This window comes from Dermacentor silvarum, chromosome 5 (genome assembly GCF_013339745.2).
Source record: "Dermacentor silvarum isolate Dsil-2018 chromosome 5, BIME_Dsil_1.4, whole genome shotgun sequence".
Lineage (NCBI taxonomy): Eukaryota > Metazoa > Arthropoda > Arachnida > Ixodida > Ixodidae > Dermacentor > Dermacentor silvarum.
Window position 1 is genome coordinate 166641027 of NC_051158.1, and position 12193 is coordinate 166653219.

Below are 12193 nucleotides of genomic sequence, written 5' to 3' on the forward strand. Positions count from 1 at the left end.
GTACATATAATCCTTTCTCATGAAGCCATGTTTTAACTGGCAGGGTGGAAGTGTGCAGCTTTAAGAAAAAATGTTTTTGCTACTGGCGTTATACACATTCGACGAACACGGCAAAGAACATCTTGACCAAATAGAGACAGATACGGCTTTCGATACATTGGTGGAGGGAAAATGTTATTTACAAGTGCTATATTTAGCGATGTTCGATCAACGCTAAATAAATATTCTAACGTGAATCTGGCTTTTAAAAAATGAAATAGTATCCACAAGTTTTTTTAGGAAGCCTCATAACGGCAGTTCTTGAGCAGACTTCGTCGTGACAAAAAGAAAAGGGAGGTGTGAAGCAAGACGTGTTCTATTAACTGCAAGGAGGAAAGGATGACGGACATTTTTGAGGTAAAATAATTGCATGACCAATTGTCTCACAAATAAATGCACAAGACTGAGACCTCCCTTCTCAAGTGCAAGGAAAAGATTATCCCTTCTCATGACTTCCCATGATGACTGCCAAATAAAACATGCAAATATTTTGTGGAATGCCTGAACATGGATGCGAGAGCAGTGCAAGACCTGCAGAACATAAAGAAGCTTAGAAGCAAGGTATATATTGCACGCCTTATCTCTTGCGAAAATGGAGAAGTTACGTCCCTGTCAAGTTGTCACCTTTCGACGGATAGTGGTTATCGCGGATGTCCAATGAGGTCCACTATTACGGAAGTTATCGAGAGGCACACCAAGATATCGCAGCGAAGACTGGTTCCAATGAATATTCGAGAACACAGAGGGAGTTAGAGCCCACATGACTAGCCAAAACCCCCTACTTTTATCAAAATTTACACTAGTTCCTGCCATTTCACAGAAACACAAGGTAGTGTTTATTGCCTCAGTAATACTGGGCTTATCAATGCAAAAGAAGGCAATGTCCGCCGCACAAGCTAGAACTTTAATTTCTTCATCAGCATACTTGTATCCTTTGATGCTTGAGTTATAAAGCACGCTTAAGCAAAGATGTTCCAAGTATATTGCGAAAAGTAAAGGCGAGAGCGGACAACCTTGACGGACGGATGACTCTACCTGTATTACACCTGCGAGGGTACGGTTCACAATTAACTTTGTAGTGCACTCTTTATAACAAAGTGCTATACCATTATATAATGCATCACGTAACTGCAGATGTCGTAGTAATCGGAACAAAAAACTGTGCTGTACCTTATTGTGATGTGTGGTGCGCGACGGTGGTGCGCGACGGTGATATTTGTAGTGTGCGACAAGGTGCGATGGTTGGGGACAATGAGCAGACGACAAGGAGAGCGCGCGCCGAGGCGAATTTGGAAAACGACGACGCCGAAGACCGCCCGGCGCGTGAACACGCGGCACAAGAAAAGAAATCAAAAGAAAAAAATCCAATCCAATCACAAAAGAACACGGAGCCTCGAACAGCCAATCAGAAATCGACGAATCGACCAGAGCAGCAGAAAAAGGAGCCGCGCTGGCAGTAGGGGGAGGAGTTCCAGAAGCGACACCAGGACAAGGTCGGCCACCGGATCGGGAGCTGAAGACGGCCGTCGGGTTCCGGACCCGAGCCACCAGGACTTCACCCGGCCGGGGCCTCCTGCCAACCCGTTCCTGGGAGTCGCCACTCTTCCTGATCGTAAACAGCTGCCCGAGGCCGGCAAGCGACTGCGCCCGTGGGCAGGACGAGAGCTGTCGGGCTACGGGCCCGAGCTCCACGACCAGCTGCCCGGCCAGAACGCCGCCGCCGTCAACCCCTGCTGCCAAGCCGCCTGCCTTCCCGGGAATCGCCACCCTGCCCGATAATCTACTGCTGCTGCCCGAGGCCGGTGAGCGTCTGCGTCCGTAGGCAGAACCTGAGCTGTCGGGCTACGAGCCCGAGTGCCACGATCAGCTGCCCAACCAGAACGCCACCACCGTCGGCTCGTGCTGCCGAGCCGTCTGTCTTCTCCCACCGAGCCAGAGCTGCCACGCTCTGGTAGCCTGTACGACGTTCCGACAGCGACCTTTTGGTGAGACAAACAACGCTTCTATCGTCGTCTCCGCTTCGCCGCATCGAGACTCTAGCGCATACTCACACCCGCAGCCTGCCCGAACTTGCCCGACATCAGTAAGCGTTCTGGCCACATGTGTGTTGTATTATGAGTTCTTTTTGTGTGTTTATTTTATGGGTTTTTTTTTCGTTTCTAGTTTCATTAAAAGTTTGTGTGTATTTTTCACAACAAACGGCTTTGTCCTTGATTAGGTTCTGGGAGGCTCCGCCTCAGAGAACCGCCAGAAAACATTAACAAAAAAAAACTGCTCATCACAAATTGGCGTCCGCGACAGGACAAAGCCGTTTGTTTGTATTTTATTTTCGATTATAACAGTTTGAAACCATGGCTAGTACGCGAGAGCTGTTAGCTTTAGCGGAACGCATGGGGCTAGAGGGAGCAGAACTAAAAGCGTGGCTAGACGAGCAGGAGGCGCGAGCACGCGAAGAACGGGCTGCGGAGCGCGAAGCTAAAAAGGCACAGCTTGCATCTGAGGAGAGGAACTTACAACTGCGGCTAAAAGTCGCAGAAGCGGAGGGCAATCGTGGAGAGACAAGTCAGCGGCAATTAGAATTGGAGGAGCGAAGGCTTCAGTTGCGCCTTCAAATGGCTGCAACGGACGCTGCCAGAGAGACAAGGACGGCTGACCGAGGGCCTGGATGGAGTGCACCCTTCAGCGTTAATCCTCACAGTATAATACCAGGATTCAATGAAAGCCGGGACGACTTGGATGCCTACTTGAAAAGGTTCGAAAGGGTCGCCACCGGACAAGAATGGCCTAGAGACAAATGGGCCACTGCTCTAAGCTTATGTTTGAGCGGAGAAGCTCTAAAGGTTTTTGGACGTCTGTCTCCTAAAGACTCCCTCGACTACGATAAAGTCAAGTTGGCGTTGCTCCAGCGTTTTCGTTTTACGGCGGAGGGCTACCGGGAGAAGTTCCGGCAGAGCAAACCCCAAGATGGCGAAAATGGAAAACAATACGCAGCTAGGCTACTGAGTTTCTTTGATCGATGGGTGGAAATGGCAAAGACCGAAAAGGAGTATTTGGCACTTCCCAACCTAGTGGTGGCGGAGCAGTTTATGAACAACTGTCACCATCGGTTAGCACTCTTTCTGCGCGAGAAGAGCTACCGCCAGCTAGATGACATGGCAGAAGCATCTGACAATTTCTTAGAGGCTCAGAGACAGCCCAACTTGTTAATATTCCGGGAGAGAACGGAAAGCAGTAACCCTATGCAGAAAAGCGGAAGTTCATCAGAGAGAACTGCTGTACGATGCTTTGTATGTGGAAAACTGGGCCACGGGGCATCGGATTGCCGATCTAAACTGAGGCAACCATACTGCGGATACTGCTGTAAGCCCGGGCATGATATCAAAGCCTGCGCCAAGAAAAACGGTTCACCCAAGAAGACGTCTTGCCTATTGTCGCCAGAAGAGCACCTGGAAGAAGGGGCCAACTCACCAGTGGTTAAACAAGAAGACATGGCTAGCGCGGTGAAGACCCACACAAAGGCTGCAGTACGCAAGATGCCAGTGCTAAAGGGCATAATCTTCGGACAGACTGCGTCTGTCTTGCGAGATACGGGAAGCAATACGCTAGTAGTGCGTCGTTCCCTCGTGCCAGACAAGGCTTTGACAGGTACCACCGCTAAGCTGGTCTTGGCGGATGGCAGTAGCATCAAAGTTCCCGAGGCTGAGGTTGAAATTCATTCACCTTATTTTTCGGGTACGTCGATTGTCAAGTGTATGACAGCGCCTCTATATAATATTATTGTCATGTACCAGGATCACGAGAAGTTCATGACCCCGATAAAACCTGGAAAGAAAGGCTGATGGAAAAAAAGGCCCAACCAAGATTGTGAAGTAAGTGGAACAAGAACCAAGGGAGAAGACCATTCCCCGGATTCTGTTCTGGTTGGCATCAAGAGCCGAGAACAGCCGAATTCATCCAAGGTCAATATCAGCGCCCTGAAAATAATCAGGAAGGATCTTATCGCGGCCCAGGACGAAGATAAGACCTTAGAGTCCTGCAGGAACAAAGTTGGTCAAGTGTTTCAAGGCAAAAGATCAGCATCCTACTCATTCGAAGTAGAAAAGGGAGTGCTGTATCGTCATTACCGCCTAGCCTCGGGCAAAACGATCCAACAAGTGGTAGTACCCCAAAGATTACGTGGCCAAGTCCTCACTTTGGCGCATGAAAATCTGATGTCCGGGCACCAAGGAATCAAGAGAACGATCGATCGGGTTCTCGAATCCTTCTACTGGCCAGGAGTCCAAGAAGCAGTTAGAAGATACGTACGCTCTTGCGACACATGCCAACGAACGTACCCTAAGAGCAAGGTGGGCAAGGCACCTCTTGCGCGCATGCCTCTAATAGACACTCCATTTGAAAGAGTGGCGGTGGACATAATTGGACCCTTAAAGCCTACGTCAAATAAGGGTAACCGATATATATTGACCCTGGTGGATTTCGCTACACGATACACAGATGCAATAGCTTTGCCTGCGATCGATTCGGCTACGGTGGCCGAAGGACTGATAGAAATGTTCTCTCGCATTGGATTTCCACGTGAGATACTGTGCGATCAGGGCTCCTGTTTCACATCGGAGCTAATGAGAGAAATAAATGACTTGCTGGCTATTAAACATCTTAGCTCGACGCCATACCATCCCATGTGTAATGGTTTGGTGGAGAGATTTAATGGCACCCTGAAACAAATGCTACGCAAGATGTGCCAAGAAGAACCGAAGTCATGGGACCGATTACTAGCACCCCTCTTGTTTGCGTATCGGGAAGTGCCTCAAGCCAGTATGGGGTTTTCTCCTTTCGAGTTGATCTACGGTCGACACGTCCGAGGTCCACTCAGTCTGCTTAAGGAATTATGGACAGGTGACCACCTATGTGAAGAAATCAAGACCACATATGGGTATGTCTTGGATCTCCGAGATCGTCTGGAGAAGACAGTACAGTTGGCACAAGAGAACTTGTAGCGATCTAAAACAAACCAGAAATATTACTATGACCGGGGAAGCAAGACTCGTCAGCTGAAAGTTGGAGACCGTGCCCTTATCCTGCTTCCCACGACGGCAAACAAACTGTTGATGCACTGGAAGGGGCCTTTCTTGGTCACAGGAAAAAAAGACAATTTTGATTACTGGCTGGACCTGGGACATACTACAAAGTTGTTCCATATCAACATGCTGAAGCGCTATGAAGAGCGGGAATCGGAAAGTGTCCCACAATCAGCGTCATTTATCGTGGTGGAGGAGGAGGAGACGGACACCCCTATACCTACCTTCAAAACAAATGAAGGCTCAGGTATAGAAGCCATCAAACTGGGCGATGACCTTCAGGAGAGTCAACGTGCGGAACTTCGCAGGCTCCTAGCCACCCACAAGGACGTCTTTTCCGAAGTACCCGGAAAGACTAACTCATTGGAGTGTCATCTTCAACTCACAGTTTCCGAACCGATTAACACTATGCAATATCCATTACCCTTCGCAATGAAGGAAGTAGTCGAGAAAGAAGTGCAAGATATGTTGCAGCTTGGGGTTATTGAACGGTCCGACTCTCCTTATAATTCGCCCTTGGTGCTGGTAAAGAAGCCCGACAAGAGCTACCGTGCTTGCATTGATTTCCGTCGCATCAATGACGTCTTGGTTTCAGACGCAGAACCTATACCAACGACAGACGTGATGTTCGCTGAGGTCGGCACAAGAAGATTTTTCTCTAAATTTGACCTCACTAAAGGATATTGTCAAGTGCCACTTCAAAAGGGTTCCCGTCTAAAAACAGCATTTTCCACTCAGTCCGGACATTACCATTTCCTCCATATGCCGTTCGGGATCAAGACAGCGTCTGCGGTGTTTACTCGACTAATGAGAATTCTCCTCCACGGCATTCCAAATTTAGTCCACTACATTGATGACGTCCTCATCGCTACCATGACCTGGAGGGAACACATAGAAACCCTCCATTGCCTGTTAAACAGGGTCCGAGAAGCTGGATTGACAATCAAGCCTCAGAAGTGTGAGGTTGGCGTAAGATCGATAGTTTTCCTGGGACATCAACTCGGAGGTGGGACAATTCAGCCGATAGAGAGCACAATTGCGAAGATTGCAAGAGCTCCACGACCCGAGACTAAGAGACAACTACGTTCGTTTCTCGGATTGGCAGGATACTACTGGGATCTAATTCCTCACTACGCAGAGAAGGCGCAGCCGCTAACGGAAATGACCAAGAAGATGGAAAAGAACAAGGTCTCTTGGAACGCCGAAAGAGAAGCCGCCTTTGTAACGCTCAAACAGGCGCTAGCGTCCGGACCCATAGTGAAGGCTCCAGATCTTAAACGCGGGTTTATACTCCGCAGTGACGCCTCCGACACTTGCATCGGCGCAGTCCTTATGCAGGAACACAATCAAGTTTTGCACCCCGTATCATATGCTAGCCGTCAGCTATTGCCTCGAGAGCAAAACTACTCAGCAATTGAGCGCGAGTGCTTGGCATTAGTTTGGGCTATAGAAAGGTTCCACATATTTTTTTACGGAACACACTTTATAGTTCAAACTGATCACCAACCATTGCAATATTTGTCACGAGCAAAGCACCTTAATAGCAGGGTATTGCGATGGAGTTTAGCTCTACAAGAATATACCAAGGGATCAGAAAATGTTGGGGCGGATTACATGAGTAGAATACAGGGGGGACTACAACCCGACGCCTCTTGATCTTGCAGTTACTCAAGCAAGGTCGTATCATCGCAGTACCATGCTATTAGTCTTTAATGTCACATTTTTTTTGGTGTGCTTTGTCTGAATCAGTGTTATTTTTTTCCTTTATGTGTAAATGTGTTTGCTACGTGAACTATGCCATAAATAGTGCAAACTCGTGAACGGACAATAACTGTGGTGTTCCGAGCATACGGGAAATGTGTCCCGCACTAAGCGGCAGTTTTCCCTCAGAAAACTTTATAAAAAAGGGGCTTATGTGATGTGTGGTGCGCGACACGGTGCAGTGGTGCGCGACGGTGGTGCGCGACGGTGATATTTGTAGTGTGCGGCAAGGTGCGGTGGTTGGAGACAAGGAGCAGACGACAAGGAGAGCGCGCGCCGAGGCGAATTTAGAAAACGACGACGCCGAAGACCGCCCGGCGCGTGAACACGCGGCACAAGAAAAGAAATCAAAAGAAAAAAAGCCAATCCAATCACAAAAGAACACGGAGCCTCGAGCAGCCAATCAGAAATCGACGAATCGACCAGAGCAGCGGAAAAAGGAGCCGCGCTGGCAGTAGGGGGAGGAGTTCCAGAAGCGACACCAGGACAAGGTCGGCCACCGGATCGGGAGCTGAAGACGGCCGTCGGGTTCCGGACCCGAGCCACCAGGACTTCACCCGGCCGGGGCCTCCTGCTAACCCGTTCCTGGGAGTCGCCACTCTTACTGATCGTAAACAGCTGCCCGAGGCCGGCAAGCGACTGCGCCCGTGGGCAGGACGAGAGCTGTCGGGCTACGGGCCCGAGCTCCACGACCAGCTGCCCGGCCAGAACGCCGCCGCCGTCAACCCCTGCTGCCAAGCCGCCTGCCTTCCCGGGAATCGCCACCCTGCCCGATAATCTACTGCTGCTGCCCGAGGCCGGTGAGCGTCTGCGTCCGTAGGCAGAACCTGAGCTGTCGGGCTACGAGCCCGAGTGCCACGATCAGCTGCCCGACCAGAACGCCACCACCGTCGGCTCGTGCTGCCGAGCCGTCTGTCTTCTCCCACCGAGCCAGAGCTGCCACGCTCTGGTAGCCTGTACGGCGTTCCGACAGCGACCTTTTGGTGAGACAAACAACGCTTCTATCGTCGTCTCCGCTTCGCCGCATCGAGACTCTAGCGCATACTCACACCCGCAGCCTGCCCGAACTTGCCCGACATCAGTAAGCGTTCTAGCCACATGTGTGTTGTATTATGAGTTCCTTTTGAGTGTTTATTTTATGGGGTTTTTTTTCGTTTCTAGTTTCATTAAAAGATTGTGTGTATTTTTCACAACAAACGGCTTTGTCCTTGATTAGGTTCTGGGAGGCTCCGCCTCAGAGAACCGCCAGAAAACATTAACAAAAAAAAAAGAACCTGCTCATCACACTTATCAAAGGCTTTGGCGAGGTCAATCTGAAGAAGAGCTACTTGATCCATGCTACCTTCTAAGCACTCATGGACTGAACGTGCGATATGAATATTTGTTTTGTATAGAGGGTCCTCGAATTCCACATGTTTGATGGCCACCCACTAATTAATCAATGAGTGTCTGCAACCTATTTGTAAGTACTTTTGCAAATATGTTATAATCGACGTTGCATAATGATATCGGCCTATATCTGTTTACGCTCTTTAATACTTCATTTCAGTGCCCTTTGGGATTAGGGTCGTATGGCCCTGATAGGAAGACGGATGAAGCTCACCGTGTTTATAGGCGTCTTTGAAAAGCCGATCAAAAAAGGGACACAGGAATTCCTGAAATTTTACATAAAACTCGGCACTAAGGCCATCAGGGCCAGGCGTTTTGTTTTTCTGCAAAGCTTCAACAGCAAGCTTAATTTCTTCTCGAGTTATTGGCTCGCCAACGCTGACTCGATCATCATCGTGTAATTGTGGCATAACAGAAATAAATTGATCAGCTTTTTCTTCGTAACCCTGCTGAAGCGTAACTGCAGTGAAAAGATTTTTATAGTGATCTTCAAATATGGTGATTATCTGCGACGTTTCTGTATATATGGAACCACCAGATTCAATTTGTAAAATTTCCTTGGAAAGCGCGTATCGTTTTTCATGACCAAGAGCCCTTTTTGTGGGCTCCTCATCTGTGAGACGAGTTGTGCGTGAACGCACCACTGCTCCTCTGTACGCTTCCGTCTCGTACTTCTGTAATTCTGCTCGAACTGTATTTATCTCGTCGCTATACAACTCTGGCTCCTGGATTTCGAAAGCTTGCAGCTTATGGAGCAGCATATAAAGGTGATGTTTTTCTGCATTTTTTCTTTGAGAGAGCTCACATGAAATAGCAATCGCTTCACTTTTTACTCTCTGTTTGAACATTTCCCATTGAGCAAACAGTGGGAGCTGTCGATATTGCATTATCTCTAGAAATAATTCTTTCACTTTGCTTACAAATTTTTCCTCTCGTTAAAGTTCTGTGTTAAGTTTCCACAATTCTCAATTTGGAGTAAACTTGCGAAACTTTCAAGGACCCCATGAAACAGTTACTAAACAATGGTCTGTGAAAAATATAGGCTTCACGGCGTAGTTGTGATTGTGAGACCAGAGATCCATCGAAACATACACACGATCAAGTCGAGCATGAGAGATGCCTTGAAAGTGCGTGAACCGCACGCAAGAAGGCGTGTATAGGCTCCCACGTCTATTAGATTGTGGTCTTCCAGTAATTGCTGAAGCAAAGTTGCACTTGCATCATAACCCTTTGTTAGGTATGAATGGTCTCTAAGGTCACAAACACAGTTAAAGTCACCCAAAACTACCATATCTCTGTCAGTGTCTAGGAACGGAGCAAGAGACAGAAAGAAAGCCTTCCTGTCACTCACTCTAAGGGGAGCATAGACACAAATAAACCGCCAATTACGGGAACGAAAAGAGAGGTCACAACACAGAAAGCGGCCTCCCCCATCAACACGTAGCCACAATGAAGCGTGATTCAACTGCTTTCTAACTAACAAAAAGCATCCAGCGGAGGCAGCACACGCTTGGCTAACGCACACCTCGTAATCTGGTTGAAAAATTTGCACCGCAAGGTTGGTATCGGTAGTAGAAGAAATCTTGGTTTCTTGCACTGCACCAGCATCAATTTCATGCTGCCTAAGCAAGTGGAGTAACTGCTGCTGACGCCTTATACTCCGCAGCCCACGCACGTTGAGTGTCGCTACACATAAGGGGTGGGTGAAGGCGGTAGCCATTTTGCTCACCTAAAGCTTTTCAGCACCCTTGGCCACAAGTAAATCTGTGGTCTTGCTCCCTTTGCACTTCTTTATAGCACTCTCCTTACTTCGCTGACAAAACCGCCGTGGCACACCATCACCAGGGGAGGGAACCCGTTGAGCACTAGAAGGCACACTCTCGGGTGCCTGTACTGCACTCCCTGTTGTTTCATCGTTGCACGGTGCCAGACGCTTCCTCGCTTGACTGCTGTCCATCGCCTCTGCTTCCTTGTCGCCATCAGGGGGCTTTTCTTTAGGGTTTTCTAGGTCATGTGTGCCAACCGAGTTACTGTCAGTAGCTTCGCTTGGGCTGCTGTGACTGCTCGGCATTAGCTCTGGAGAGTCCTCTTCTTCGTCCCTGATGCCACCTGTGGCTTCTCCGGTGGCATCGACTATGTCTGTAGCATCCATGAGATGGTCCAGTTGTGGCTCTTCTGGGCTGTGTTGCCCAGAACGAAGCTTATTGGCATAGGTCGATACACAGGCGTCCACCGAGTGACCAAATCGGTGGCACTGCAAGCATCTCGGCGTTCTACATTGTCGACGGACATATCCCACACGCTTGCAATGAAGGCACAGCGGAGGCCTGCCGGGGATAAGTACAAGGCACTGGTGTCCATAAATGGACATAATGTGTGGTATCGAGCTTACGGTGACAGTATCCTTGAGCACCAAGTAAACCTCCCGGTTTGTCCTCACCCACTATTCCATACCAGTGCATCTCCACACCTCCCTCTGACCGTATGCCTGGAACGCCTCTTCAACACGTCGAGCTTCAAGGTGAGACGGGAGCCATAGTAACTTGAGCCTGATATTTTTAGTCTCCGGATCTATCACCATGCACTTCAGTCCTTTGACACGGAGCTCACCACAGACGACGTATGTTTCGCCGCACTACTAGCGCAGGTAACCATTCATACATGGCTCATCTGATACTGTCCTACACCTATAATATCTGCAGTATACACTACTTCAAGCAGAGCGTCTCGGAAATCAGGAGCACGGTATGGTCGGCCACTCAAGTCCGCATGAAGAAAAATGGAATTCAGCACATCGTTACCGCTTGGTAGACGCGGGAGGACAACTTTGTAGCTTGCATCTTGATTCAGAAACGGAGTCGACGATCCTCGGCCTGAGCCTGATACGCTGTTTCCAGCAGAGCATTCCGAGCACAGCCGTTCCACACGGCTTCTTCTTCTGCCACGCTTGCAGAACGTGCATACAGCCACGCTTGCAGAACATGCATTTATGCGAACCATTGTTGTTGTTGTTGTTGTTGTTGTAGCCTATCACGCCTGTGGCTCCTACCCACGGAGGGGGATTGGCCAAGAAATGGGTGGATTATTCCAAATTAATATGGATGATACATTTCCGAATATCTATGAAATTAGTATTGAACAGCGTAGAGTTATATGTTAAAGTAAATCAAGGAAGTCATATCGAATGAGTAATCATTAATTTGAAAGTACAAAAAAAGGATAGAATTTAGCAGGGTATTCGTTCGGAGTCTGTAAGGAACGTTTGGACGGCGAAGCAAGCATCCCTGTGGCTGAATCCCAAAGTGGACGCCCCGAACGAAAGAATATTAGGTTCCGTTAAGTCCAGGCCAAGCCTTCGAAAAGGTATTTCCAACAATCGTTTTCTTGCCGCAGTAAAGCAGCGACAAGATAGAAGAAAGTGGTGTATCGTCTCTTCCTCATTACAAAACGGGCAGAGGGGGGAGGGAACCAAACCCGACCTGTGTAAGTAGAAATTTAGGGAGGGTATGCGGCAACGTAATTTGGTGAGAGAGACCTCAAGCATCTTTGTGTTACAGGATTCGCTACGCCAGGGAAATATCAGGTGCTTATAATCTGGAGAAGCAGTCAGAACTGGGTTTGATAAGGCTTTTCTAATTGATCGCATCCGAAATCAAGCCGCCGTGATGTGTGCAGTCACTGGTAGAATGGGAAGAACAGGGCCGGAAAGTGAGGTCTTTGCCAGTGAATCGGCAGTTTCATTAAAAAACAACCCTTTATGACCAGGTACCCAAATCAAATGAAAACATTGCACATGGGCAGGAACTAGCAAGTGAAATAGCTTTAGCATAGGTGAATCATTAGTGGCGGTAAGGGAAGAGCATACAGAAAGGGAGTCAGTAAGGATAGCAGCTGTTGTAGTCGTTTGGTCTAATTTACGTAAAGCT